The sequence below is a fragment of the Dendroctonus ponderosae genome, unplaced genomic scaffold, assembly GCF_020466585.1.
Source record: "Dendroctonus ponderosae isolate FM_Combo_2020 unplaced genomic scaffold, Dpon_F_20191213v2 Dpon_F_20191213_5, whole genome shotgun sequence".
NCBI lineage: Eukaryota > Metazoa > Arthropoda > Insecta > Coleoptera > Curculionidae > Dendroctonus > Dendroctonus ponderosae.
In genome coordinates this window covers 1570908-1595963 of record NW_026018715.1, presented here as the reverse complement: position 1 = coordinate 1595963, position 25056 = coordinate 1570908, and the positions used below count along the sequence as shown (strand labels likewise).

The following is a 25056-nucleotide window of genomic DNA, read 5'->3' as shown; positions in this document are numbered from 1 at the left end:
TCCAACCGTTCTCTCAATATTTCAAAAAACATATTTTTTTCGAAGATATTTGACGATCACTAGTAGACGATCCAGACATTTTTTCTTAGTAAAAGCATTGATTGAAAGAGTATACTCTTTCAATCAACGGTAAAAGTTAAGTCAGAACGTTTTCTTTTAATCATGTGCTTACAAAATACCCTGTATATTTTGTAGGTAATCAGACATGCGCACTTTTTGAAACCAAACAGAATTTTAGGAATCTTTAGAATTTTTACGCAAAATGCAAAATGTGAGCTGGTTCGATAAGTCGATCTCAGTCAGTCAGTGGAAATTTCGGAAAAAAAACACGCCTGTTTTCTATACCAAACAAAAAAGAGTGTAATTCATATGTATGCATGCCGAAACATAAAGATAACTCGTGACCAAAAAAAGCAGATCTGCATTTAAACCAACAAATATGACTTAAAGTTGAAAATATAAAAATGGAGAGTTTGTGTTACTTTGGTCACGTCGATTTGAATTTAAATTATACTAAAGTTTTATAAATGTTTTGAATATACAACGACATTTTTTGAATGCACTCAGAGTTATCAATTTATTAAACTATTTTATCGTGCTTCTCAAGCCATAACGAGATTAATCGTAAAATAGCCAACAAAGAGCATCAAGAAATAGAAAGAAGTAACACGAAAAACAAAATCTAATATTCCATTATCACAAACGAATAAGCTTGCAAATTTGTTTTTAAAGCTAGATTTTTCTGGTTCACTTTTTCACTTTCGGAGAATGCAGTGTTCCTAAAAGACTGACATTCTAGTGATTTTCATCCCCAATGACCAACCAAACGCGTAAAGTTGAGTTTCTCCGCGGTATGCAGATAAACTGATGAGCGTGTTGCGACGAGAGCAGCCAGCAAATGGCATCGGATGATTGATCGGCGAACTAATTGGATGATCGATGACTTTAGTTCATCAAGTGCCCCCGGACCGCTCTCACTCAACACCATTCGCTCTCTTCAAAATTAGGGCGACATGTATCTCGCTCGCCGACCGAAATAACGAAGTGACGATGACGTGTCAGTATACAAAATGTTTGATAAATGAATTACTAGTCAGTATCCCCTTTAATGTTGTTTTTAGGCCATTCACGGTTGATCAGTATTTTCTCGGCCGCAGATAGTAAGGATTTTTACTCATTGCTTTTAAACATTTGTGCACAACATTGTCGTTAATATCTTTCATTTTATATCTTTCATAATGTCTATTAGCGCTTCACCATGTTTACGCATAATTATACAAAACGAACTTTACATAACAAACGAACTTTATAAGCAAAGTAGACTAAATACCTAGTTGATTGTTAAACATACTGCATAAATTACTGAAAGCAAGACCTCGGATATCCGCAATGCATTGTTCTTCTTCAAGGAGTTTTTTGTTTTTGTAAACTGCTCTATTACTAACAATCATTTCTTCTATTTTAAATTCATAGGGAAGGGTGGTAAGTTGTTTTTGAATTTGGCCGTTTACTCAAACTCTATTGCCCGCTGATAAGGACTAAATCCACCACAAAACCGGCATTGGCGATACTCTCAAAATAATGTGTATTGGTTGATTCCTCACAGAAATGTCCGTATTTGATAAAATAACGACTATTTAAAATGAAAAATTGCCCTGGGAAAGAACCGAATAAATGATCAAAGCGTTTTTGGAGATTCAAAAAGGTTTTAATCTCGATCCAGATCTTCATACGTGGAAAGGTTAACATTTGACGGGTGTTGGTCATCGAGTTTTCAGAGTGAAAAATAAAATTACTTGTCGGGTTGATACTGATTCACATTTATAATTTGATCTCAAACTTACATTTTTAATTCAGCCACATCAAGGAACAAGGGATATTAAAATGACATGTAATGGGATAGTTGGAGTAAAGAAACGATAAACCTCCAGTACATCGTCTTATTGAAAATTCTAGTTCTTAGGCTAATGGACATAGTAATTTTTTAATTGCTCACATTGCTGTTTATCTAGAAGGATTGCACAGCTTATGTGTTAACTTCTATATGTAGGTAGAGGAAGGCAAGATAACTCCTATATGTACTATATTTGGGGGTAAAAACGATTTCAAATTTTAAACATAAGGGTCACATTTGTGGACGGATATTATACTTTAATTTTTTTAAGCTTCCACTTTCTGTTTTTTTTCTATTAATTTCAAAAACTCCAGCGTATTTTAGAATAACAAGCTGCTTTGTTTCGATGAATTTGAAAAATCATATATTATGCTTTGCTGATTTCATACAAAATAGAAGCACCCTAATTAGTGATTTTGTTCATTATCAGAAATTCTGGTCGTCCCCATATTTGCTTATTGTAGGCGTCGGATAACATGCTTTATACCAAATAAAAGTATACAGAGTGTCCAAGACATAAAAGTGGCGATCTCCGAAACTACAAGAGATACGAAGTCGGTTAAATTAGGAAAATGTTGCACAATTAGCCGGCGGTCTCACAGAACCACCGTGATCACTGGCGACCATCAAGCAGATTTCCAACATATGTGATTCCCATTGAACGGTCTCACAGAACCACCGTGATCACTGGCGACCATCAAGCAGATTTCCAACATATGTGATTCCCATTGAACGGTCTCACAGAAATCTTCATTAGTCATCCACTGTCATCCACTGCTAACCACCGTTTCGAAATTTCGGACGAGTTCAAAATTCGGTAGTTCTATTACTTCTATTACTTCTATATTCTCTTACAGTATTATTTAGATATTCTGAGAATTCTAAAGAGAGCTAGAGAATGTCTTCTGGCATTGAAAATATAAGCGTCTAGAAGTTCAAATTTCAAGATAATTTTCTTTTCTCTATTCTCAAAACTTCTATATTTTTAATTGACCATTAATAAAAAGAACATACGAAAATTGTGTTGTATTGGTTATCATTATCTTTTCATGTTAACCTTATAAAAATAATTTAAATTATCTCTTTTTTAAAAGGTAAGAGGAACACTTATACTTAACATGCATCACGAAACCAAGACGGAGACCACTATACTTGGTGAACACGACTGTTGCTTAACAAGACCATGTAAATCTGGGCCTTGGTCTTGCTTGTGATAAGCACTAAAGCCATTTCATTGATAACAAAACAACCCTGTAAAAGGATAATGTTCAAAGTGCCCTGTCTCTCTTAAAAGGCACATTTGGATAAGACTATTTGTCAAATCGAGATGGAATCATCTTTAGGATTTGCTGTCTTTTCGTTTGTCAGTCTAGCTTCCAGACACTGCCGATCAGTCTAGATTCCTAACCAGCAGTACCTAGGATAATCTTTTGGAGGTCTGATTAATCCATAACATAACAAACATGCTTCTTGGTTATTGTAATACTGGATAAATTTTTCTGACCCAATTGGAGCTGATTCCTACCCATTAATAACATCTTAATAACATATTTTTTCTTAGTTTTATCGAAAAACTGGTCTAAACAAGTTCATAATAGTATTATGAAATGTGTGTTGAATTGAATATCTTTTATATCAAAAATTGGCGTTTCAAAAGTAGCAAACTAATAACATCAGTTTGTTTGTTCAGCTTTCATCGTATCAGAGCTATTTCGCATTTTAAACTCTGCATCATATTCGATGTGGCACAACTTTATTTTTTATATATACGTACGTATACTTCCAGTTGCATCAACTGTTTGTGTCTATAACAAACTCTAACGCCGGTTGCATAAACAAGCAGCGCCGATTCGCCGTAATGTCGCCGTCATAGATGACACAGAATCATTGTTATCAAGGTTTAGGTAAAGAAAGTCGCACAATGATAAACAAAAAGTCGTTCAAATCGCCCAACGTTGACGAAGACTTGGCAGTGCTTGCTTTATCGACAATATTGGCGCATATCGGGTATTCAACATTTGAGACGTATTTTAACAAATTCGATCTCGATTTGCAATTTGTCGCCCCTTCGCAGCACTGGCATAACAATATCCGTTGGCCGAGATAAAAATATTATTATAATTGTTCGTTCGCCGATCTTACATATGCTGAATTCGGTATTTTTGGGCGTAATATCGGAAAAGTATTAAGAACATTTTAAGCTATTTAATACCGATCGAGGTCTCGAAATATTGTATACTGTACATCGAGATACTTTGGATACAGAATTGGATATACCGCCGTTGGTTCGCTGCTGACTCGCTCTTCGCTATGCCGGCTGATTTTATCGGCGAATCGCTGCGATTGACTATGCCTGCATGCTTACCTGCGTAAGACATTAAGGTAGTTAATTTTAGATGTAGCAAATATCGATAAAACGTTCTTCACAGCGTCATGACATATCGAGAAATACTTAATATTCATTATGTTAAGTTTAAATGCTTGGATTCGAAAACAACCCCGTCTGGTGAGATAAACTAATCAAAGGTGATAATAATAATTACTCAGCTGAAGGTAGCGACAGAAAAAAATAATTAAATAAATTTCAATTTCATTCCCATATTGGGTACATTTTTAGAAGTACTGTAGTTTTTGCTAATTTGGCTAACTCTTGGGTAAATTAAAACACTTTGTGCATTCGAATTGCAAGTTTACATCGCGCGGTCGCCCATGTCGCACCATGTCGCACTTAAATCCTCCCGAGCAAGCTGCAGGTTTGTTCACTTTAATTTATAATAAAATTTGCAGTAATACGTCCCCTACGTGCTATTCAGTTTTGACCGTTTTAGGTATGCACAAATAATATTTTCATTAGTAATTTCAATAACAAGATGGGCATCTAAAAACTGTGAGAAACGCAGATTTTGAAGCTTTTAAATAGCCGAATAATTTTTCAATGAAAATTGGACACTTATTTTCGGAAATATGTAAAATGTAAAAGAGTGCTGAGACAAAAACACTTTGATAATTGATAATAAACAGGTATTCCTCAACATTTAGATGGGCATTTTTAAACGTTTTATTTCCACTGCAATGTGTGATAACAGTATTTCACATGACAAAACAAATTTGCTTTAAACTGGAATATGTCCAAGTAAAATGCTTATATTAGAAACGGAAATGTATTAATTAGAAATGCAGAAGCGCCGAAGAATAATCCCCTCAGACTCGGGGTTCGAAACTGGCATCAATTTATTTTCTTTATATCATCTTGGAGATCTCACGGCAGCGATCACATCCGTTTGTAATTGAGATGGATGATTCTCTTCCTAATAAACTGGTCGGATTGCTATAATTAGAGGCAACTGGTAATTTATTGTGTATTATTTGATTTAGCGGAGAAAATGGCTACATTAGCAAACTATAAGTTTGTGGAACTGCTTTGTCGAGAAATTGAGCTAAAATGGCTATATAGATTATGCGCGTCATGAATATGAACAGAATATAAGAAGTTAGTTTGTTTGAAGTGTGGGCTCCCGAATATTTGTTCAATGAGTCAATACTTCCAACGATATAGCTGCAATGCAATTTTCGTAATAGCGTAGATTTCAAGTGACAAAACCTTTACGACAGCGAGCAGAATAAAATGTAATAACCGTAACCTTTAAAAATCTATATCTATACAGGGTGTCCCGTAAGCTCATGATCAAAAAGGTACTGCGATATCTGACCTAACTTTTATTAACAAAAAATGTCTGGCCCCTCTGCTATTGATGGTCAAAGTTCTTCAAAAAATTTATCTTTTTTGAAATATCGGGAGAATGGTACGATGTCTTTTAGTGAAACTCGCTGAGAATTTGTTCTTATGTAAGACTCATATTTTGATGAAACAGTCGAATTCAGCCGTTTTCAACAAACTTCGAGTGTCGTGACACTACAACTGCTAGAACTTTTTAGTTGGAGGATGAAATCAGCTCATTTTTTTTAGGTTGATGCAATAATCATTTGTTCACAATCTTGTGAAAATGAATGAAACTCCATTGTTTCATCAAAATATGAGTCTTACATAAGAACAAGTTCACAGCGAGTTTCACTTAAATACATCGGACCATTCTCCCGGTATTTCAAAAACGATAAATTTTTTGAAGAACTTTGAACTTCAATAGCAGAGGAACCAGACATTTTTTGTTAATTGTCTTCTTTTGGTCCAAATAATATCACAGTACCCTTTTGATCATGAGCTTACGGGACACCCTGTATATTGTTAGGTTTAATGCGCATAATCCTACAATGAAAGATTGATCAATTCACCACATTTCGAACGTCATGCACAACCTCAATTATTGAATGATTCAGATTGTGCAAGGCAAACAAGCGTTAGTAGAATCGCTCAATCTTCGATTGTGTTACTTCGGCGAACTAAACTTAACAACACAAAAAGTCAATTGCGGAATTCCAGCACGTGGAAGTGAAGATCTTAAAAGAAGATCTGAACAAGAGATACTGACAACATACGGGACAGTACTAATCGTTGTTCATTGCCGTTTCGAATTTGATAGAACGTTAGCACTAACATAGTCATGAATAAACTTCTAAAGGTTTATTTCAGTAAAATCTGCCTTTAAACCAATAATAATCTGCCAATATATTTGGCTTTAAAAACCGTAATAAAACTTTTGTCATTAAACTTTTCACATTTGAAAAATAAATTGTCCTAACTTTTTTCTGTTTTCTGTTGTAATTTTTATTATTTGATTCCCAAAAAAACTAACAATTCGGGCATGCCGACGCACAAAATTAACAACAAATATGATGAACAATAAAGTTTAAACTAAAACTATCAAAACCCAAATGTCGGCAATAGACCAGATTTCGACTTTTCCTTAAATACGCAATCCCTTTCAATAAATATTTAGATAAGTAACAATAGACATAGATTAGACCATAGTAACGCAACTACTTTTTCATTATCAAAACTATTTCGTTTAAATAAATACACCCGGCTTTCCTAGCAAGACGCCCAGTTGAACCATTCTGTGTATGTCCTCCAACCTATATGGATTTCCGTGTTAAAATTTTCAGTTATATTTACTAAATCGATATATTAATTAAGGATATATGATAGATGCTTTCTCAAATATAGATTTATTTACACAGTCGCTTCCTTAATTCAAAAGCCTGTGCCCCTATTTAAAACGAGCCAGCCGCAATGTTTTCATAAATCAGAAATCATTTGCGTCTTAATTTCGGGACGCGGTCCCTTCATTTAAGGGGAGCAACGTCGTGTGGGGTTCTAAAGAAACTCATATTGGCCACTTTCTGTTCCCCTGACACAGATTACGTCGGCTCGGCTGTTAAATATTCATATGCCAGAAGGGCACAGTGATAAAAATAAAAATGTAGCATCTTCCTTATTTTGGCACGTAAACACTTGAGGAAATGGAGGTATGAACGGTGGGGCTTGGGGTCCACAAGTCTCGTAATTGAATGTCGATATTTGGGAGACATGACTAATTTATGGAGAAGCAAGAAGACACTTTGATAAAAGCATCATCCTTACTGGAAAATCTTATTCAAATTTAACTTATTTAGTACATCAAAGGTCAATACTAAAAGTCGGCTTATCTTATAAAACATATGTCTATTAAATTTTATTATATATCACGGTTTTCAATGTAGGTTTTATGTGTGCTGGATCTATAGGGTCATATACGATGTCGGGAACAAAGTATAGTTTTCAAATACAAAGGATTCACTGATAAATTTTCTGATAACTTATTCAAAATTGTAGGTCTCAAATTTATTAGTGACGCCTATGTATATGAATAAATTTTAATGAAGTTTATACAAGGAAAATGTTGAGAAATTCATACCTTTGTTGGTTCCTTTCAATAATCTTATTACGATTGTATTGCTGACATTTTTTAAACAAAGTCATAACAAACTCACAAAGAACTCCGCTAAAATTTTCTTCAACAACATATTTGTTCGAATCTGCCAATTACCTTCCTCTTATTAGTATGGCGTTAATACTTGATGCTTTATGTATATTAGATCTTGTTGATATGATGTCATAACGCAGAACGAATGCCATAAATCTCGAACCAGTAATTAAAAAACAAAACCAAGTCAGCGGCCATCAATTACCAGTCTAATGTATTCCAAGAAGGAAACATTCCTAAGATAAAGTAATCTGCAAAAACACCCCCCAGTCATGATGACTGAAGCATATTCAAGCAATAAAAGCAAAACTCAACGATTATTTTCAGCTTATTATTACTTTTCTCTCTATATGTGACAGACCAATACATTCACTTGTTCTTGGCCAATTGTATTATTTTTTAAAATCTAACATGTATAATTGAAAAAAGTAAGTTAATAAAACCAAAAGAGAAATATGTACAGATGTCAAGGTTCTAGACAAATTTGGTACAGGTAGCGATCATGGAATAGTTAGAGCTACTTTCCAAATTAACACCAAAATTGTACGCAATAAACTAACACGAAAACATGACTACGCAACACTGGAAGAAATTGGGATAGAAAAGGGTAAGTACCAGGAGACTCTAAATAAGGAATTAATGCCATTGGAAGGCTGAGAGATAAATGTCCCATCGTAGAAAATTACAGAAAGAATTCAAACAGCTACTAAAACTAAACAGATATGTATGATATGATCAAAGCTTCAATCGAACACAATCGAGCTAATGGAGAAACGGGGAAATAGGAGCAGAGATTCAAATGAATACAATCAATTAAACAAAATCATCCACAAAAAAATCCGAAAAGATCTACAAGCACATAATGCCAGATTGATTGAAAACACAATAGAAGATAATAAAAACATACGTGTATTAAGATCAAAGCTATCAAAGGGTCAGATAAAAATATGTAAAATTAGAAATAAACAGGGAATAATCGTGAACCGCAAAAGCGAAATCAAAAGCGTGATTCAAAGCTTTTACCAAAATTAATGCAGTTCAATAACCCCAGAACCAATAACCCAGCCACAAATGATCACGAATGTAGGCTCCGAAGAGATCCCTGATATAGATCAGCAGTTGTGTTAGCGCTCAGACAAATGAAGAACAGAAAATCGCCTGGGGAAGATCGAATAACAACTCAAAGGACTAAAATGGGGGGGGGAGATGTATTAGAAGAGGCAATCCGCATACTTCTAAATAAATGCCTTCACCATGGAAAGATCCCCAAAACATGGCAAAACGCAGAAGTTATTTTATACCGCAAATATGGAAAACTATCGACCAATAAGTTTCCTATCGCACATTTACAAGCTTCTGACAAATATTGTTACAAACCGCCTCTCAAAGAAATTCGACTTTTACCAACCAGTTGAACAGACAGGTTTCCGAAAAAGTATTAACACAACAGACCACCTACAAGCAATCCACCACCTAATCGAGAAAAGTGTTGAATACAATATACCTCTCCATATGCTATTTATAGATTAACATAAAGCGTTTAACTAGACAGAAACATGGGCGTTTCCAACAGCAATGGAGACAGCCAGAATAGATACAAGATACTCCACCCTCATAAAATAAATCTACGAACATGCAGCAATGCAGGTTACAATAGATGAAGATCTAATATCAGATCAAATCTCAATGAACAGAGGCGTTTGTCAAGGGAATGTTGTCTCACCCAAATTGTTTACATTGGCTCTGGAAGATGTATTTAAGAAGTTGCCCTGGGAAGCAAGAGGTATACATGTGAACGGTTTATATTTCAACCACCTACGCTTTCCCGATGATATTGTGTTAAGTGAGGTGTGAGCAGCGACCCCAATGAAATAGAGATCATGATGAAAGAACTCCATGAAAAGTCCCTGCGGGTGGCACTAAAAAAAACCTGAATAAGACCAAGATCATGAGTAAAAATAAATGAAGCTGCTGATGAATGAATGAAAAAGCTGTAGAGGAGTGTTTAGAACACGCAGAATACTCACTCTCTATGCTATTTACGTTTTTGCCTGTTTAACATTGTTTTCGATCACAAAACTTTGTTTGACTTAGGAATAGCACACGACTACAACACAAGAACTGCGAATGTTAACTCTAACCGAAAAACACCCAAGTCATATGTGTCTAAAATTATTTAATTATTTACCATGTGATACCAAATATATAGTATGTCAGAAAATGTTTAGAATAAGGGTCAAAAATTTGTTAACAGATTTAAGGCCATATAGTATTTAGAGATTATATAGCATGATGACAGAACCAACAAGAATCCCTGTGACGCAATTTAATTTCATATTTTGTAGAAATACGATTGGAAATAAAGACTATTACCATTATTATTATATTAAGAAACAAGAAATTCATTCGTATGGCACCTTTAAAACCTCCACAAAATGATGCCTATGAACATTTTTTCAAACGTTTCGTTTGCCACCAGCTTTGTTTTTCGTCTAAAATAATCAAAATTTGTTTTTCATAAGGACCTAACAAAAGTAGATAGCGTATTAGAGACCTTCTTTAATAGCGAATTCCACGATGTCCATACAGTACGATTCGCACCGGTTCTTGCGTTAAAAAAAAACATTTTTCAATAAATGAGGTTTATTAAGCACCACTTTTTGTACCACAACAAATATCCTGAAAGAAGACAGTTCAGCAGATCAAATTTCAGACGCCATTCGATTAAAAGAGTACGTCTCATTTAGAAAACTTACGAAGAAAAGAATAAAACCTTTCAATGAAGAAAAAGTTATACAAAAATAGTAATTTGAATAAAATTAACCTGTACGTATATAATACAGAAGTTTATCATAAATGTCCAAAAATGTAACCATTATTTTCTGAACACAAATCTCTTCTTCTAACGGTTGAATTTACAAATCTGTATACTAAATCTGGAGTTATGGAATTAAATACTTCTGTAACTGCACCTGTAAAAGTTGGTCTTTAGTGTCAAAATGAAGATCGTAAACTTTTAATTATGTAAACTCAAAGGAAGAAGTCGAGTGGGGTCAAGTCTGGCGATCGTCCTGTTATATTCGTTAAATTCGCTATTAAAAGAGCTACCCAATACGTTATGGCCTTTTTTCGATCCATATGAGAAACAAAAGTTGGTGATCGTTTCAAAGAAGCGAAACGTTGTAATTAATTTTCGGTTACATGAGAAAGTATTTTTCGTTCATTCAGATGATTTGATATAGCTTCAAAAATAAAACAGAAAATTGGAAAAACTTTATTTTCCAAAATGCCATGTGTGCGATACACATGGCCCCTAATTGCGCAGCTGTTTCATTACTTTGTCTGTCTTATGGGTTCGGAAATCCATGTGTAATACATCCTTATCTTGGTCCACCCTGTATAGTGGTCTTAAGCTTAAATTGAAATTGTTTGAATTAAAACAATGTGGCCTCCTGTATTATCAAAAAGGTTTAGTTTAGAGCAACTTTATTGCAATTCTTTCCTCCATGTGTTCTGACGCTTACACATGCTAAGTAGTGATTTGTCATGGGACACCATGTATAAACTGAATCTAAACTAAAGTGGTAACCAAATTGCTTCCCTCAACTATCAGATGGTTTATAAATCAAACAATACAAAAGGTGGTGAAAAAACGGCAGCTACCTATTTAATTCAGTAAACACTATGAAGTGTTTGTCAACAGAAGGGTCTTGAAAGGCCCGAATTGTGCATATCACAGATGGAAATATCCCATTTATATGTAAATTTCATATTTGTCACCTTGCCGAGGAAAAACTTCGATCCTTTTCTCGAGTTTACATATTTCCCAGGAGCGATGTAGCTAGAGTTTTTCTTATTACTGCGCTTAAACGACAATTCGTGTTTTTGTGATAGGCCCGGCAACAGGATAACTAATTATTTGACATTTTTCTCTGTGTCTCGGGTCTCGCACTGAAACCGTTTTTATATCGGCTTGAGTAATGGTAGCTTTTTGTTTTATTCCTTTTTGTCATAATAATTTGTCGCGACAAGAAGAAACTTGTTACTGAACAATGGAGGTCGTTATTTGTGAATAATCGTATTGCCTTTTGAATGTAGATGCATTTCCTTCTATAATTTGTAAGTTGCTATTTGCCGGCAATAGTTCGTCGAGATGAGTGAATAATTCAAGAACGTCTATATCTTCGATGCTCATTAAAAATATATTAAGTGAAGAAACGAAGCATACAAACAGACATTTACTGAGAACTGAACACTCCGGGAGCACTCAATTCCGTTGAAGCGCGAAATCTTAAATTCATGTTAGATGTGCAACTAATTGCCAATTCAAAAATGAAACAAAATACGGAAATCTCGTTCATTAATTCTTATCGACTACGATAACAGTAAACAGTGTGGCAGCAAAGTAACCAATGCTTCAAAGGAAAATTTATTGGGCAGAAGCAATATCATATTTATTCACGGTTTGAGAGAGATGTGGTTTTGCTAGTTAAATGTTTAAAGTAAGTAAGAGCCTTGTAAATAAGATCGTAGTCAAACACTAACAATATTGGATCGCCTCCATTTTAACCATGTGCGACTCTCAAAAGTTAATGCCTTTTCCAAAAATTAATGATTTCGACTTGACGTACATGTTATGGCTTTGGCCGCACGGTAATTTGCTTATACCTTTCAAAACCCGAATAGGACCTTAAGTCGTGTTTTATTTAATTTTTAAATAACACTCGAGGATGCCAACAACTTACCCGAGTTGAAAGTGAAAAGTATGGTACAACAGTGGATAGTTGTTGGCAAGGACGGGGTGTCCCAACGATGAAGTAAAGTGAGTTTACGCTTAACCGGTGCTAATTGGAGACAATAATTCAAGCAAATATGAGGTTTCAAGACAGCCAAGACCTAAAAAAAGCTAATGTTCCCAATTATGGGGTAAGTTGTTTCAAAGGTTTTGCTTTCCCAAATAATTTGTTTCTTTAAAAACTAGTGAATGTTTAACGCTTTGTAAATTATGGTTTTTGTACCACATATTTTCTGAAGGAACAACGTGCATTTTTACATCATTCTAGAGAGAATGAAATAGCATTTTTTTAAAGTGAACAATTGATAAAGAAATGTTGGCAGCCTTCTAAAAAGAAGTTTTAGATTTGGGTGTTTTTGTAGTTGCAAAGTCGACTTAAACATGACGCTACTTTTTTCGACGTTTCTCAAGCCCCATTCGAGTATTTTTAACCCATAAATTTAAAAAAAAGCGAAATTTGAATATCATACATTGAGCAGCCTTCAAGTCAGGGGTGGTCATATAGTAGAAATTCAGTCTTTTGTTGTCTATGAAATTAGAAAAATTATCGTTAGTCGACATAAACCCAGCAGAAGGGGAGAGTCATGACCCCCATGACCCCTCCTGGATCCGCCTTTGGATTAGTCTTAGTTTTGCATATTTGTGCAGGGTGAGTTAAAATTCCAAAGAGCCATTTTATTCGGTATTACTGGCAGAATAAAGGACAATGTGGACAAAATCAATTGATTTCCGTTGGATATGAAGATTCTTTTGAAAATCAGCGCCCCACTTCACTATCAAACAATATTTAACAGTAGTTGAATAATAATTAAAAGAAGCAAACAAGTCAAATATGGTAACATTTGATGAAACTCAGGCAAAACTTATATTTCAAGAAAAAAATATGAAAAAGCTCGACAAAGATAGATCCGTGCATGTAATTGGTGAGAAGTATTTTTAGGAATCTTGTTGAAGAGTGTGAATCATTGAAGCCTTATTTGTATACTGGAGGCATTGATCATAAGTAAAGATGAAAACCGTACTTAGTTTGATAAAAAAAAGCACTAATACCAACTATAGAAAATGAAAAAATTGCACAGCCTTTCGCTGCTCTCGTTGAATCACACTGTACTTTTTCCATCAATACAAAAAAAGTCCGGTTTTACAGTGCATCCTGTCCCTAAGGATGCACTGTAAAATTTCTAAATGTAGACAGTTGAAATAAATAACATAATGTCATTAAGATCCACAATATGTATTGTTTATCAAAAAATATTTAATTATAATATTCTTTTTGACGTTCTTCATAATGAACATCGGCACGTCTTTTCAGCAAATACGTGAGCTGGCAAATCGAAAAAAATGTTCTTGCTCCGATAGCCCGATTTAAGCAACTCCAAGGATCATAAATATAAACCGGCAAATTCCCTCATAAGTTAATTTTGACACGCTACATAAACCAAAATAGAAAATACTACCAAAATTATCCCCGATAAGACGCGGTTCCTGTAAAAAGGCGAAGTCTGCCAAGCTAAGCTAGGCTGATCCCATCTAAGAGGGATGAACGTGATCCCATTATGCTCCTTTAGAAAGCCGATCCCCTGCGAAGACGACACCAGGCACCATGCCTTCGTTTTAACGACTCTTCTACAGAGATATTAAGATCCTTTGTCATCAAACTCGGGCCTATCGACACCACTTGACATGTGTAAACTTGAGGCTCAACTTAAAAATTTGTTATCGCTTTATTATCAGTTCATTATTGCTTGGTAAAGACGAATTGGCGCACTGACGATTTACATTTAAAGCACCTGCAAACAGTTTCTATACATTTATTTCTGTGTGGGCGCTGCTGATTAGTTTTTCAATCGTTCGTATCGCAACAAAAACCCATCGAATTTCGGGGGTTCCTTTCTGTCTATTCGAAAATAAGCGAAATATTGTACAAACCCCGATTTTCTCCGTCTCTTGTATCAAAATCTGACACGTAATTTCCTCTGCTACCCCAAATTCTAAATAAACGATGCGTCTCTCGCTCGCTAGCCTTTAAAATTTTGAATATGAAATAGCCGCCGAAAAGACAATGGATTGGAATCTATGTAAATCTTATTCGTTTATCTGTCTATTTTAGCAAATGTGTATTATATTTTATAGTGGCAGGTCCACATGATGAATTAATGCCACGTTACAAATTCGCCTTGGTGTACAAATACAACTTCGGGTCTTAAGTCGATAGATCAGTAAGGCAAACAAAAAAAGAAAATTTGATTTTATACGTAAACTGAACTAATTTGTTACGGAGGTCGCAACTGCTTCTCTTGCTAGGTTTCTAAAATATTTGTCGTAGATCTATAAAAGATAAATTTACTTATTTGACTATTCTTCGATAATTTTAGTTAATAGATTTTCCCAACATCTTAATTTCTCATCTAAAGCTTCATTTAAATATAAGCACCAAATGCAATTCAGACTTGTACATAATAATAAAAATGTGGTATCGCCTTGTCAGTCATAATAAATAATAAAAAATGTTATCGTTAACTAAAATAGCTATAAACCTTACTCAATTTAATCATAAAAATTAAATACTACCTGCAAATGAATGAAAAAAATTGATTCGAGATTCTTGAACATGAATAATGCACCCAGAGAAGGAGAAAATAGACCATTGGTCCGCTTTTTCTCATTGCTAAAATGAAGTTCAAATCGAATCAAGACTCTGCCGCCTAATATGCACCAAAATAAGAAATGATTATAGAAGAAATTAAATGACTCATGAGAGTATATTGGGGCGAAACACTACCTATAAAAAATCTTTGCTCTTTTAATATCTCAGAAACGGTAAAGTATATTCATCAGAATTTAGTAGCTTCCGACAAAAAGATATTTACATTTAGTGGCGCAATAAACTATCTTTAAACAATTAGGACTTATAGTCAAGTCTAAACCTAGAGACAAACAAATTAGATGTAGTCTGTCGTATTTTGTGTAATCCAAGACAAATAAATTACGACCAAACAAAGTGACTAAAAGATTAAATATTTAATCAAGCTGTATCAAAAAGATAGAATTCCTCTTCTATTCTGGAAGGTTCCCAGCCTTCTTACGGCCAAACGATTAGCACCCTGAGGAAGGCGACAATAAATTGCCGAAAGCTTGGTAGCTAAAAAAGTTTGTCTTTTTCTTCACCACTGCCCTGAGCGAATTCCCAAGAAAATCAACTATCTTGCAATTATTCGATATCGGTCAAGAAATTGGAACTTATTAACTTAGACTCTGGAGAGTAGAATAAGAGCCAAAATATTTTTTAATTAAGACGGAGTAGGTACATTTAAGTAATACCAATTAGAGCTTGAGTCGTTTTTTTGCAAATCATATACCTTTAGTTTTATAGTTCCACTGTCGTGTAGCTTACCTGAAAAGAAAAATATATTATTACCTTGCAATTAATAGTACTGTAGATGTCACTGAGAAAAGTTTTGGTTTAGTCCCGTTTTGGGTTTACAAGCTAAAGGTTAACAATGACACCGTTTGAGCTTGCGCTACTAGCAAAACACTACTCTTTTTCTTTGCAGGTATAGATCGCGAATGCAATGTAAAATTAAATATTAGGTGACTGACATCTCGCAAACTGAAAATTTTTGTTGTAAAATATTTTTCATTGCAGACACACTGTTGCTCGATAGACCATATAATTTTTTTAAACCATTCAAAGAGCTAATTTTAGAACTTAAGTGACTAACAATATTTGTGCACCTTCCACAAGTAATACTTCCAAAATTAATCCATGTAAGTTGAACCCAGTTACAGGCAACCAACTACAGCTTTGTTCAATATATTTTACAAAATTAAAAAGACCTTCGAGCAAACAAATCTCGTAATTCAAAGAGGAGATTGTTTGGGTGTTCTTTAAAACGCAAAATATATTACATTGTGATTATGGCATCAATATTGTCTGTAAGAAAACCTCAAATAGGTAAAATTTCATAGAAAACACACACGCGCAACGAGAATATTGTGTGTTACAACCAAGCTATTTCTACTGAGAAGAACTGATAGTTGGTGAAGAAACTTTTATTTCCCTCTAAGGATCTGTTGATTTCTGCAGTCATACTGCAAGTAGTACTAATAATCAACCGTTTCGAGTTTAATATAGTGCAACACTAACGCAGTCATGAAACCCCATTTAAAAGTTTCGGGTTCATCTCCCTTAATTAGGAAACGAAAGCAAACTCCGTGCCAAGCAATAGTTTAAGGGCTAAAGCTCTACCGCTCTGTCAATGGTGCACACTTTGAAAATAAAACTTTCCTCTTTGGATAATGTAAATAAAGAAACAGTTTAAATTAAAAATGCTGCTGTGTAGTGAGGTTGGCCAACTTAAGTTGAGCAGGTCTACTATTAATTGTGCCGTAATACGCAAAACTCATATAATTAAAATACGAATTTGATAGACAGATATTCTGCTGCTTTGGATACTCAATTGATAAACTAAATTTGGAACGCTGGATTTTTCCTCAACGCAACAAATTCATATTTCCGACAGTAAAACATTTTTTAATTTGCTTTTTAGTTTATTTTGTTTATCGATTTACCTATGAAACTATAAACAAGGTGTTTTATTATTTTAAGTGATATTTTTCTGTACGCCCTAAAGAATTCCAGCCAATACGCCCAACATTATTCATTACAGAATTCAGGATCACTTGAAATGGTAATCAAAAGCTGCTGAAAACATTTAGTTTTTGGTCTCTACTAATTAAGATTGCTTTCGGTTTCATAAAAATGAGTATTGGTTTTTCTGTAAAGTAGTTAGTTGCCATCCTTTCCACTCCTAACTTCCTTTTGGTGGGCCTGCTGTAGAGGCCAATCGAAAATTGTTGCCTATGTATAATGTGCCAAAGAGGAGGTACTTTTATTTTAATCGTTTAATACCAAGCATTGGCAAAACAATTTTTAATTTATACACCAAGAAATCTAAGTACTTAAATTACAATAATTATTTCGATTAATCAATTATTCAGAACCTCTAAGGCTGATTTAAGGTTTAATTATTAACTACTTAGATTCAAACTTCGTTTACAAAAAACTAAACCAAATTTAAAAGTCATTTTGATTTTTGTAAAAATTGTAGTCTAATGTTTCATTTTGCTTCTACAAAATTACCTGTTCATTGTGATCGCCCTTAACGAATATTGCGTGTGCCGAATAGCTGTGTGGATTTTACGATTTTCGAGAAAAATATGGAAACATCGCTTCGATTTTAAATTCAATGATTTCAGCATCCAACTTTAATTTGTGCCTCGGGAATAAAATCCTCATGATTTGATGAGAATTATTTGATATGTCTATTACACTCCGAAAGGTGAAGAGAAACTGTACCCCTACTAACCAACCCTGGTTGGAAAACAATCAGGAACCGAATTGATTCGCATTGGGGGTCCATTACTCCGAAATCTACAGACGCCGTTGCTCCTTGTCTAATAGACTCCGCAGTTGCAATTTTGGCAAGAAATTGCAGCGAGCGTATTTTGGGTAAACACTGTTTAATTTTCTTCGTACCGCGTCTTTAATTGAAATCCTTTGTCTGGTTTTAAAATCATGCCGAATATCGGCTGATGTGGATTCGATTGTAGCACCGTACATTGGCTGCAATGCTCGAGAGAATCAATGCCGTAATTGCTTCGTTAATCCTAGATTTTCAGCGAGCGGTCGATATGAAAAACTCTAAGTAACATTGCCTTCTGTTGCATATTTAGATTTTTAAATTAATTGAGTGGATTAAGGATAACATAGGGATTAAATCCAAATTGCCACTAAAAATTATAGTAATTGGGAGACACCAAACTATAATTTAAAGAAATACTTATTGCTTTGCTCTTAAATTACAAAAGTTGCAAGAACAATTTCAGGCGTTTTGTGAAGAAATGAGAGAAGGAGTAAATTAAAAAAAAGGAGGTCTGTCAATTAGTCCGCCGTCGTACGAACTGACAGATCTCCAACCAATAGAAACACTTTCGTATCATCGTACCATCATACAAATGGATGCATGCGGCACGGAGTTAAAAGGTATAATTTCATGTGAGTTTAGTAGAATTGAGCAATACCGACCGGAATGTTCTAGTTTCTTATAGTATTTGTCGGTTAATTTTAGCGATCTCTTATATAATCAGTAAATCTGTGAATTAGAATCTTTTTGCAGACATATTCAATTTATCGTCTACCAAGCATGACGCCAATGTGAGATAGTTTGACAATTACACTCTAAACTTTATTTCGGGATTCTACAAAATGCGTCAAATGGTTATGTGTTCGTATTGCAGAATTTATGAATCTCAATGCATCTGTAACGCAAGTGCAATTTTTTCCAACTTGGTTAACTCAAGGGACGACCAACTCAGATATACTTAATTGATTTTATAGAGAATATACTGGGAATAAAACTAATGGGGTTTTCGGGTTTTTGTGCAGTCGTTCGGTAGAATTTCTTCTTGCCGTTTCGCATGCACGAGTTGCTTTCATATTCAGAAGTGGTTTGCTTGAACGCTTACACTGTTCTGATGCCATTCCTCGGGCGCAGTCCGTATTTATGCCCCGGTTGCGATCACGTAGTTTGTGATGATGTCGCCTGTATCATCGGAGCCTGCTCATTGCTCATGGTTGTTGCTATCCTCCGGTGTACTGGATTCACTCTCCTGTCCTTAGCTGTTGCTTTTTCTTGCTGTTTTTGCGTTGGTAAGTGCTGAAATACATATCCTGTTTAGCGCCATTGTCTTTTATTTTCTGTTGAAATTGTCGTCGTGTTTGTAGGTTTCAATGGCTTGTCGTATTAGTCGGGGGCGATACCCTGTTGTTGTGTCCACGACCTGAGCCTCTTCGAAATAGATGTTGTGTGTTCCATCGCTGAGAGCGTGTTCCGCCACTGCCGACTTTTTCACATGTCCCAGTTTACAATTCCGTCGGTGTTCTTCTATTATTGTCGCAACTGATCTCTTAGTAGTTCCTATGTAGACGCTTCCACAGGAGCATGGAGTCTGGTAGATTCCTGCAGTTGCGAGGGGGGTCTTCGGTCTTTAACTGACCCCAGACATTCTCGGATATTTGTTGTGGGGTTGTACACTGTTCTTATGTTGTGTTTCCTCAGGAGTCTCCCAATTCTTTCCGTAACCCTGGGAACAAAGGGCAGGAAAGCTTTCATAGTGGATTCACTTTTTTCGGTACGGCCCACTCCTGCAGATTTTTTGATGTCTAACTGGGAATATCGGTTCCGAAGAAAAGCTTTTTTCAAGTGCTGTAGTTCTGTGGCTAGATGTTGTGGTCGACATATTTTTCTGGCTCTATCCGTAAGTCTTAATGATTCCCTGCTTGTGACTCGTATGGTGGTTAGATAGCTTGTAAAGATATCTGTCTGTGTGGGTGGCTTTTCGATATACCTTGTGGTCGAAACGATTCCCTTGCCTAGACACCAAAACATCCAGGAAGGCCAGTTGGTGGTTTTGTTCAACTTCCATGGTGAATTAGATGTCTGGGTGCTGTTTGTTTAGATGGTCGCGTAGGTTTAAGGGGTGCGGTGCTCAATGCTGTTTCCTCAAACTTCTCCTTGAATAGATTTGCCACCACCGGACTGAGTGGGCTTCCCATGGCTACTCCTTCCTTTTGTTCGTAGTAATCTCAATTCCATAGGAAGTAGCTTCCCTTTAGACATGTCTTGAACATATGTGTTGTACTCTCTTCAAATAGCTCCGCCACCAATTCTATGGATTCGTCCACGGGTACCTTTATGAATAGAGATACAACATCGAAGCTGACCAGCATGTCCGTAAGTTCCAGTCTGAGGTCTTGAATCTTCTTAATGAAATGTTTGGAATCCTTGATGTATGTTTCTGTAGACCCCAAGTGTGGCTGCAGAAGAGAGGATCAATATTTTGCTATATCGTAAGTTGGTGATCCCGGGGCACTGACGATTGGTCTTAGTGGTATTCCTTCCCTGTGAATCTTCGGTAATCCATACAAACGTGGGGGGAGGGCTTCTAACCTAATGATTATCTTCATGATGTTCTCGTCTATTGAGGATATTTTGATCAGGCGGTTGATGTTCCTGAGCTTGGCTCCAGTCGGGTCTTTTTTGAGCTTTGTGTAAGTGACGTGGTCCAATAAGTTTTGGATTTTCTGCTCGTACTGCTCTTTGTTCATGACGGCTTTAGCGTTTCTTTTGTCGGCTGACAGGACGACAATGCTTGTGTTCCTTCGTATTTCCTTGAGGGCATGTTGTTCGCCTCTGCATAAGTTGCTTGGTGGTGGTTTCGCTTTCCGTAGGATTTGGGTGGTTTCCAGAAGAATTTCATTTGCCGTTTGTTCTGGGAGCCCTTGCAATGCTGTTTCGGTGTTCGATATGATTTCCTCTATTGGTATCGTTCTTGGGCTAATAGCAAAGTTTTCTCGCTTGGCTAAGACAGATTGCTTCGCAGGCGTTCGTGAGTGACTGCTCAGGTTCACTACAGTTCATGCTGGGTCCAGGCCTGATGTAGTTTGGTTGTTCCTCTAGATTTGGCTTCCAATTTTTCAAATTTCTTTTATTGTCTCTTCGTGGGTCTGTCAAATTCTCCTTGCATGCTGTTATGGGAGATGGCGTCGATCTTATTCCAGAGAGAAGAGATTTAGAAGTTCGCTGTCTGTTGCTGCTAGTTTACTTCTCACGCTATGGATCCTTTCCTTTAGGAATAATTTCTCGGTCCTGTTGTATATCCTGGGTGCTTGGGTGGTCCTAAGGGTTCTTTTGCACTTCAGGAAGCCGGGGATTATGTCGGAATCCCTGCATCGGCTCTGGAAATATTTTTCATCTTTCTGCATTTTGCGTCATTTTTCATGCTTCTGTATTCATGCATCAAGTCTTAGATTATTTGATTGTATGAGATTCTGTTCGAAAAAGCGGAGCTCTAATGAGTCATAAAAACACATTTAAATTGTCTCAGTTACCTTAAGTTAGACAAATAAGCGAGTAGTTGAAATTAGTAACAAAATTTGGCTACCTGACTGCTACTCCTATTTTGCTACAAAAATATTTATTGTTGAATAAGTTGCTTTGACGGAAATTCCTCCTTCATTTATCCATCTTAAACGCAAAAGCCTAATTTTTGTAGCAAAATTTGAAGACCAGACTTTAAGATTTGAAACCAGTGCTGTCCTTATTCATGAGTGAGGTGAACTTGTAGATACACATTTTTATGCCAATTTATCCTGAACTATTTTAAAGTAATAAGGGCTTTAAAAGTTGAAATCGGTTTTGCAAAGCGCATAATAACATCATCGACGTAACATTTGATTCCGTGCCTTCAAAGTAATGCTGTAAAGCAGTGATGTCACCTTTGCTACACCCTGCATAGATAAAATTATTTCGTGGTAGATGTCGGGTTTGTATCAATCAACTCAATAAAGCTGGAAAATGTGACCTGTCCCATCTGAAATCCCGCCTGCTATATTTCATGCATATTTCTACAACGTTCCAGATACTAAATCAAAAGGAACTGTTCGGCAAAAAGTGGCTCTCATGAATGAAAAGCCCAAACAAAATAAAATGCCGAAACATACTTCATTCGCGTCTCAAATGAGCCAGGTATTTCCGAATTCGGCAAAAACAAAACAAATTATGAGCTTTTCGCATACGAGAATTTTTCTTTCACAATATTTGCGTACCCCTTGTACCATTAAATTATCAACGTTTGGAGGTGTCAACTGGAAAAAGGAAAGCACAATATAACTACGTAAAAATCAGACTCGTTTCGTTAGACATGTATCGTAAAAACCAATAAGCGACTCGGTTAAAACAAAACCGACCCAAAGCACCGTCTCACGGGGGAGACGGCTAAAAAGCGTACGCATTTTTTGGGGGAACGAATCGGATATATTAATTTTGGCTGGCTTTGGAGAATTCGGTAAATATAAACAGGAATTTTGGTTTTAAAATTGTATGTGTTTTTAAGTTAACGCAGGTATAATCAAAAGAACCATTTATGACTACGACGATATGGCTAAGATTTCTATAAACTATTTATAATTTCAAATTTTATATATCTCTGTTATCCGGGTGGTCATAAAATGCGTCACACTTTAAATATTTTTCTAATGCTATTTTCATAAAGTCGCGTTGCCCTACTGGTTACTTCTGTTGTGATATTACGATTTAAAAAATATTTTAATTTTCGCAAAATACAAATTTACTTTATATTTTCGTCGGGTAAGTTTTTACAAGTTAGGACAGTCATCTTCAACGAAAAGGCAAAGTTATTTTTTTGTGCAATTTTTCCCATAGAAAAACTATCCACGCAAGTGCAGATATGAAAAGGAAATTGGAATGCGAGTGAATATAATATTTCACATTAACAATTGCAAATTTAGTATTGCGCAAGATGGTAATCGAATACAAGTATGGACAACAACGATAGTGATTAAAGTAATTTGGGAAACCACGTTCTCCAAAATGTTTCTGTTTTTACCAATTCCCTGATTCACGAATCCTGTAAAGTGCTTTGCCAATATGTAATTTTTTTTAGACGCGTTGATTGCTGTAAGGCCGTGAGCACCGAATTACTTTTTTGGAACAACAAGATCAATTGGAAATACTAAGCAAACTGCCACTTTCATATGGAAAGAGCTGTAACACGTTGCTTACTCGAAACTTCTATCTGAATTTAGAAACGAAGCATTACTAATGCCGAACAAGATAAATTATAAGTAGATTCCAAAACTATACTTGCAGCTTTTTTACTAAGCAATACTAGGAAGTTGTTCATAATTCGGGAAATTATTAGTATTGCTAAAAATTATAAATAAAATATTACAAAATTTGAGTACACTTTGGCAAGATTACTGCTTCGAAAATTGCGGTTCTATAAAATTTCTATATACCTTTATACAGATCCTGTCTAACAAACATGTGTGTTAGCCATTATAACGCATTTGTGGTTAGTTTTTTGATTATTCTCTTCAAAACCAGAAACGCCTATATGTTCAAAATCATTCTCGTCTAAGCGAGAATGTTTAACGTTTACCTTTCTTGTGAGTATTCGATATACATAAACAATATCGACAAATCATCTATATAATTAAATTTAGTATTTTGCAGTATGTTGTTTAGTACCCCTAAATTGATTTTCTTGAAAAAGCAAAGGTGAAATTGTTAAAGAAAGTGGAATTGAGGACAGGTGAACTGACAATATGAAGTAAAAAATTCCTCGTATATTTTCCTTGATCTTGACTTGTTGAAGGAAATGTATTAAGAAATAGAGCAAATAAGAGTTTTAACAACTTTTTACCGGATACCTTTTTCTTAACAACATGCTGGAATGTCAGCCGCAAAATTTTCGTAAGCAATAAAAACATGTTGTGGAGTGAGATTAAGAAGTGTAGTTGAGCCCTTCTGCCATAATTTGCACATTTGTGTGACATAAGTTATGTAAAGAGAGTTGCACTCACAAATATGTAGATGGCTACATTTGAGAATTATTAGACATCAGATTGTTTAAATCATTTTGATTGTACTCTCTTTATACCCCAAAAAAATGACGCCGGTTTGGAATCACCCTGTAAATGTGGAAAAGTCATAGGATGAAAATACAGTACATATTTGCATAAGTGTATTATCTGTTAAAACTGCGTYGATGTTGTTATTMTAGCYGACTGTTCATCACACATTATCATCRAGGACTTTTGACGGATTTTGGACTTGGGACACACTTTTTCTGCCGAGATTTACTAGCTTATTTTAGTTTTTGATATCCGTGTGAAAATTGTGGAGTCAATAACGATTATATTTTTTAACAGTTCGCATCATATGTACTGTGGTGAGGTTTATTAATTTCAATTCAAGGGACATGACAATGCGATTTCAGACTTTCGACTGGCCGGTCTGTTCATTCTTAATTAAACCCAGCGGAAATCCCTTTGAACGGAAAGGCTTTTTTGCAAAGACATTAATTTATGTCAAACGAGTTGGATCTTTTTACTCAAAAGGGTTTCTAAAGTGGCTTCAGATGATATTAAAACTTTTCAGGATGTAAATGTGAAATGGGAAATCTGACTACTCCGGCTAATCCAATATGCGTCGTAAGAGCACGTTTTTCAATTAAAAACATTTATTCAAGTATTTCGAGCGATACAGAACGAACACTTCTAAGAGTCTATAGTGTGTATTGTAAATGTTCATATAGTTAACTAACTAAAAACTAGTATAATTTTCACATCTGAATGAACGGTATACAACCAGTAAGTCTGCAAAACATACACTTTCAATATATTTAGGAATACCTAATTTGAGGCGTAAGTGAGGTAGCGTCAAGTTGAAGATTATTTTATTAAACTTGATTAGGTGTTCGATGAATCATTGGAATCTAAAAGTTCTTAGTTGTGTTTAATGAATTCAATTGTAGATTATTTTATAGGATGGAAATTGGCGATATGACAAAGCGAAACA

At 35.4% G+C, this 25056-nt stretch overlaps 1 long non-coding RNA gene across 2 annotated transcripts in view; it reads right to left on the bottom strand.

Moving 5' to 3' along the window:
- Window positions 1-5106: 5106 nt before the first annotated feature.
- LOC125504637 overlaps window positions 5107-25056 on the bottom strand; it is a 39862-nt gene continuing 19912 nt past the window's right edge. The window contains exons 3-4 of one of the 2 annotated variants that reach the window (XR_007281613.1): window positions 15970-16004; window positions 5107-5222 (exon numbers count right to left, since the gene is read on the bottom strand). This is a non-coding gene — a long non-coding RNA (uncharacterized LOC125504637). Of the gene's footprint in view, window positions 5223-15878; window positions 16005-25056 lie in introns of those variants that run through there. The other variant, XR_007281612.1, reaches the window with a different exon arrangement.